Here is a 6,921-nt window from a genome sequence, read left to right as displayed (position 1 = left end):
CTGAAATAATGAAAGTTCCCTGGCAAAAAGTCCTTGGATTTACTATATTTAGTCAGGTCTGCCAATCACTCTGTCCATGATCATGCCTCATAAAGAGCCTTAACGGTTTCCAAAGTGGAAGGAAGCATTGATTTCCCAAACCTGAAGATGCCTCAGGGATCACAGGGTGAAAGAGCTGAGACCCAAAACACAGAAGGGACTTGATCAAAGTCACGTAAGCAGTTAAAAGGTTTAGATCTAAAGTTTTGTCCACTACTGCTCCATAAGTATTCACTAATTATTGCCTTTTATGAAGACTTGTTAATGAAGCCACATAGAATAATAAAACCCACACTTGTCCTTCAATCACTCTGTGATTTCATTGTGATGAGTGTTGGGGGGACTCACAGGCAGTCCAGTATTTAACATCGACTAATTGAATGAAAATTAGTTTATCTGTTGGCTTGTAACAACATAAAATATTGCACTTTCATGAATTTTACTGGTACCTGCTTTATTATGCCAACATACTTGGGGGTTTTTAACCTCCTATTGGGGCCACTAAAAGACTGCTTACAGCAGCAGCTCTACTAGGTGCCTCATGAGTCATGGAGGTAGTGCCCATGTCCTCTTGCCTCAGCCCCAAATTTTGGGGCACTGATTACAGTGCCTCACCAGGTTAAGAGTTTCCCCAGAGTTGGAAGTGTGGCTTTATATTTTTCTTTTATGTCAGTGATTGGGCTCTTTGTGTACTGAATACTCCAGTTGTGCTGGTGAATGGAAGTCAGAAAGTCTTTCCTTGGTCTTGAGGGCTGGGTGTATAGGAGGCAAGAGGGAACCAGGTGCAACCACAATTCTTTCTTTTTTTGTGGGGTGGCTTTTGCTTTTTGTCCTTCAACTGTGTATTAGTCCGTTTTCACACTGCTGATAAAGATGTAACCAGGAATGGGAAGAAAAAGAGGTTTAATTGGACTCACGTTTCCACATAACTAGAGAGGCCTCAGAATCACGATGGGAGGCAAAAGGCACTTCTCACATGTTGGTGGCAAGAGAAAGTGAGGAAGAAGGAAAAGCAGAAATCCTTAATAAATCCATCAGATCTCATGAGACTTATTCACTGTCACAAGAATAGCACAGGAAACACCAGCCCCCATGATTCTATTACCTTCTCTTTGGTCCCTCCAACAACAAGTGGGAATTCTGGGTGATACAATTCAAGTTAAGGTTTGGGTGGGGACACAGTCAAATCATATCAAAGTGTTAGTTTAAGTTCAAGGGTACATGTGCAGGGTGTGCATGTTTGTTACATAGGTAAACAAGTGCCAGGTTGGTTTGCTGCATAGATCATTCTACCATCAAGGTATTAAGCCCAGCATCCATCAGCTATTCTTATTGATGATTTTCCTCCCTTACCCCCCGCAACGGGCCCCAGTGTGTGTTACTCTCCTCCATTTGTCCATATGTTCTCATCATTCAGCTTCCACTTATAAGTAAGAACATGCAGTGTGTTGGTTTTTTTATCCTGTGTTAGTTTGCTGACAATAATGGGTTCCAGCTTCATCCATGTCCCAGAAACTGACATGATTTCATTCATTTTTGTGGTGGCATAGTATTCCGTGGTGTATATATACCACATTTTCTTTATCCAGGTTATCATTAATGGGCATTTGGGTTGATTTCATCTCTTTTCTATTGTGAATAGTACTACAGTGAACAAACACATCCATGTGTCTTTATAATAAAATGATTTATATTCATTTGGGTATATACCCAGTAATGGGATTGCAGGGTTGAATGGTATTTCTGCTTCCGGATTTTTAAGGAATCACCATACTGTCTTTCACAGTGGTTGAACTAATTTACATTCCCACCAATAGTGTAAACGTGTTCCTTTTTCTCTTCAACCTCGCCAGTATCTGTTGTTTCTTGACTTTTTAATAATATCCATTCTGACTGATGTGAGATGGTATCACATTGTGGTTTTGACTTGCATTTCTCTGATTTTCGGTGATGTTGTGCTTTTTTTCATATGTTTGTTGGCTGCATGTATGTCTACTATTGAGAAGTCCTTTGCAAAACTTCTCAATTTTTGCAAAGAATCTCATGTCCTTTGCCCACTTTTCAGTGGGGTTGTTTGTTTCTTCTTGTACATTTAAGTTCCTTGTAGACTCTTGATAGTGCACCTTTGTCAGAAGAAAAGACTGCAAAAAATTTATCCAATTCTGTAGGTTGTCTGTGCACTCTGACGATAATTTCTTTTGCTGCACAGAACTTTTTAGTTTAATTAAATCCCATTTGTAAATTTTTGCTTTTGTTGCAATTGTTTTTCGTGTTTTTGTCATGAAATCTTTGCCTGTGCCTATGTCTTAAATGGTATTGCCTAGATTTTTTTTTTCTAGGATTTTTGTAGTCTTGGGGTTTACATTTAAGTCTTTAAATTTTGTATCACGTGTAAAATTTTGTATCACGATAATGCTGGCCTCATAGAATGAGTTAGGGAAGAGTCTTTTCTTTTCAATTTATTAGAATAGTTTCAGTAGGAATGTTGCCATCTCTTCTTTGTATCTCTGGTAGAATTCGGCCATGAATCCATCTGGTCCTGGGCTTTTATTGGTTGGTAGGCTATTTATTACTGTCTTAATTTCAGAACTTGTTATTGACCTATTGGGGGATTCAATTTCTTCCTGGTTCAGTCTTGGACGGGTGTATGCGTCCAGGAATTTATCTATTTCTTCTAGATTTTCTGGCTTATGTGCATACATGTGTTTATAGTATTCTCTGGTGGTTGTTTGTATTTATGTGGAGTAGATGGTGATATCCTCCTTGTCATTTCTGATAATATTTATTTTGTTCTTCTCTCTTTTCTTCTTTATTAGTCTAGCTAGCAGTCTATTTTATTATTATTATTATTATTTTCAGAAAAACTGATCCTGAATTAGTTGATTTTTGAAGGGTTTTTGTGTCTCTATCTTTTTCAGTTTAGCTCTGATCTTAGCTATTTCTTCTCTTCTGCTAGCTTTGGAGTTTGCTCTTGGTTCTCTAAATCTTTTAGTTTTGAGGTTAGATTGTTAACTTGAGACCTTTCTAGCTTTTTTATGTGGGTATTTAGTGCTCTAAATTTCCCTCTTAACACTGCTTTAGTTGCATTCTAGAGATTCCAGTTGCACTGTATCTTTGTTCTCTTTAGTTTCAAAGCATGTCTTGATTTCTGACTTAATTTCATTATTTAACCAAGAGTCATTCAGGAACAGGTTGCTCGATCTCCATGTAGTTGTGTGGCCACCAAAATTCTAATCCGAAGTCCTAACAGAAGGACTTTTAAAGACCACTGTTTCAAGGCCTTACAATCCTGCAAAGAAGGCAAAGTAGAATTTATTGCTCCCATTTTACAATCTCAGAAACTGAAACACAGAGGTTAATGTAATGCCTAAAGTCACAAGGCTACTAAGTACAAAGCAGACATTAAATATGTGTAAATCTGGTAAATAATTTAGAGCTTTTTCATAAAGGCAGATTACCCTCAAGGGGTTTTGTTTTAGAAATTCGAATAAAGGGCAACCCTACAATGGAATAACTTTGTACTAGAGAATCAAGAGTCTTGAGATTTCTTCATTTATTTACACATTTCTTTAATCCAAAAGAATTTACTGAGTATCTAACCTATACAAGGCCCCATCTTTAACCTTAGAGTGCAGAGATAACTAAGACAAAATCTTTGACTTTGAGGAATCCCCTGTCCAATGATGTGACAGAAATGCTTACAGATTATTGCAGTGGGGTATAATAAAGGCATATCCACAGTTAGAGGGGGCACTGATAATCTGGGGTTGCTTCATGAAGGATTTGATGCCTAAACTGAGCTAGTGACACCTCTGTTTCTGAATTACATTATATTGTAAAAGACCCCCTTCCCCTTTTAAAGTGAGGAATTGAACTCTCTGGCCTCCAATAAAGCATCTAGTGTATTTCAACTGGTGGTAATTCAGAATAGGAGAGAGTTACATGTCTTTAAACATTCAAAGGGACCAAGATTACTAATTATGCTTCTTTCTTGTCTTACTGCCTTGATACTTGGAACCACCTGGCATGATGCAGAAATGACATGGCTTAAGATATCTTGAATAACTACACACGGGTGCTGTCTAACTTCTCAGGAATGTTAGGGTCCACAACCCATTGTTCCTGACTCTTGACATTTTCTGGTTCCTACTGGCACAACTCTTTAACAAATACTTTCAACTTTCCCTTCTTTACACCTTTTACCTCCCCAAATCATTTTAAACAGCCCAGCCCCTAACAGGCCCTGTCTTCTTCAGAATTTTAATCTATTGTACTTACCAAAAATGTTTAAATACCTAATATATGCCAGGTATGGTGCTTGTTGCTGGGGATAGAATCAATCATGAACCAAAACAGACTTGGTTCTTTTCTTCACTGACTTTGCATTTTACTTCAGGTAAAACAAATTAATTTTAAAAGTCACACGCATGAAAGTAAAATTACGGGTAGAATAAGTGCTGGGAAGACGTACATGGTGCTATGAAAGTGTATTAAAAAGTGAAACTTTCTTTAATCAGGGATATCAGGGAAGGCTTCTCTGAGCAAGCCACATAAATTAAAATTTGAAGAAAGAACAGAAGACCACCAGGTAAAGAAAATGTGTTTATAAGGATGGGAAAAAATGTTCAAGATACAGCAGTATGTGCAGAGGCCCTGCAGCAAGATGCGTTCAAGGTACTGAAATAAGGGCAATAAAGCTGGAGCCCAGAAAATGTGGAAAAGCATAGCAAAAGTACAGCTGAAGTGGCAGGCCAGGCTAGTCCACGCAGGGCCTTCAGGTCATAGTAAGGATTTTGATCTTCATACTAACAGTAAAATAAATAAGCTCTTAAAGTGTTTCTAAGAAAGGATAAGGGTGGGTGATATTATCAGATTCATGTTTTGGGAAGATAACTTAGGCTGCAGTGCAAAGAACCAATTTGAAAGCATTAATTGAGTTATAATTAATGAGAGATCATTTTAGAAGTCTGAGTGAGAGAATAGAGTTGTGGCAGTAAGATTGGAAATAATATTATTATAAATATTCTAGAAATAATAATAACAAATTTAAAGGGATATTTCAGAGACAGGTGTCACTGACAGGATGATGCAATAGATTGGGTATGTGTATGAGGGAGAAGGAAATGTCAAGAATGACTTCCAGGTCTCTGGGTAGATGGTAAAGCCATCTACATTGAGAAGAAGCCTATAAAAGAATCAGATTTGAAAAGCAAGTTTATGCTGAACAGTGCTTAGATGGAGGAGGATTTGTTATATCCTAATTGAAAATTCAATCTGACTGATATAGAGATCTGCTTTTCAGAAAGGAAGGCTGGGCTGGAAATACAATTCTGGGAGTTTTCAGCATGTGCATGGTAATTAAAGCAACGGACTTGAATAAGATCACCTAGGGAAAGAGTAGATATAAAGATAATGAAGTAAAATGGTAGATCTGGGGCTCATTAAGGACTAAAGGGCACCTGGCCTCTATCAGGTAGAAGAAGCACATGACTTCTGTAGTGCTCCAAGGCGTGAGACAAAGGAGCACTTTCCAATAGCCTGAGCTCTCCTGAGATGGAATTTGATGCCTCGGTAAATAATGCTTGAGGTTTTATCACAGAGACTAGATGGTTTTCCACCAGAGATGCTATACAAAACCTTGAAGTACCAAATGATGGGGCTGTCACTAGATGCCTTCTAAGCTGTCACTATGCCCAAAAGTCAGGTCAATGCAATAAAATTCCACCATCAAATATGCAAAAAGTAAACCAGCAGTGTCTGTGTTTGGGGAAGAAAATTTGACATAAATGCAAAGATCTGAGGAGGCCCAGATCTCTTAAATCTAAACCTTATCCTGGGTGGTCAAATACCTGAAGTGCAAATCTGACTTACTACTCTCTTTATCTGGTAGATATTTGGTATATGAAAATGCTCTAAAACTTTGAAGTCTTTGCTTGAGTTGTTTTTCTGTGAATCCCAGAATCAACCAACAAAGTTTGGAATCCTAAATAACAGCTTTTTTTGTTGTTGTTTTTTTGAAACACTTGAAAGTTCTGGAAAGGGAACAGATACTGAGCACTCACTATGCTCTGGGTACTTTAAATCTCAATGCAACCAGGGAAGAAACTATTATTATCTTCATTTAACATAAATAAACTAAAGTGTCTAGAAGTCAAGAAACTTGTCCAAGATCATATAACTAGAAAGTAGCAGAACTGGGATTTTTACCCCAGATATTCCTGACTCCAAGTCCAGTGGACTGTCTCTGAGGTCCAGGCCATTCACTCCTGCCTCGTAAGCAAAATATACAGTATCATTTACCCTCAGGGCATTCTTATTCACTGCTTTTTATTTTGAAAGGATTTTAGACACATAAAAGCTATAACATGTTACAGAGAGTTCCCATATACCCTTTGTTTAATTTTCCCTGATGATAGCAACTTGCATAGTTATAGTATACTATCAAAGCCAGGAAACTGACATTGGCTTAATACTATTAACTAAACTACACATCTTACTGAAATTTCATCAGTTTTTACATGCAATTATTGTGTGCATTTGTGTGTAGTCTTATGAAATTTTTATCATATTTATATATTTATGTAACCACACAAACATCAGAATATCAAACTCTTTCATTATGACAAAGAAATTCCCTGTGCTACTTCTTTATAATCACACTCTCTCAGAACTCTAACCAATGATAACTACTGATTTGTTCATAATTACAATTTTGCTATTCTGAGGATGTCTTATAGATGGGATCGTACAGTAAGCAATTTTTGGATATTGACTTTTTCACTTAGTATAATTGTCTTTGATCCTCATTCAAGTTGTGTGTATTAATAGTTCATTCCTTTTTATTGTTGAATAATATCAGTATAATACAGTTTAACCATTCAC

Source organism: Macaca mulatta, chromosome X (genome assembly GCF_049350105.2).
Source record: "Macaca mulatta isolate MMU2019108-1 chromosome X, T2T-MMU8v2.0, whole genome shotgun sequence".
NCBI lineage: Eukaryota > Metazoa > Chordata > Mammalia > Primates > Cercopithecidae > Macaca > Macaca mulatta.
The sequence above is the reverse complement of the archived record's forward strand: the minus strand, read 5'-3'. Positions refer to the sequence as shown.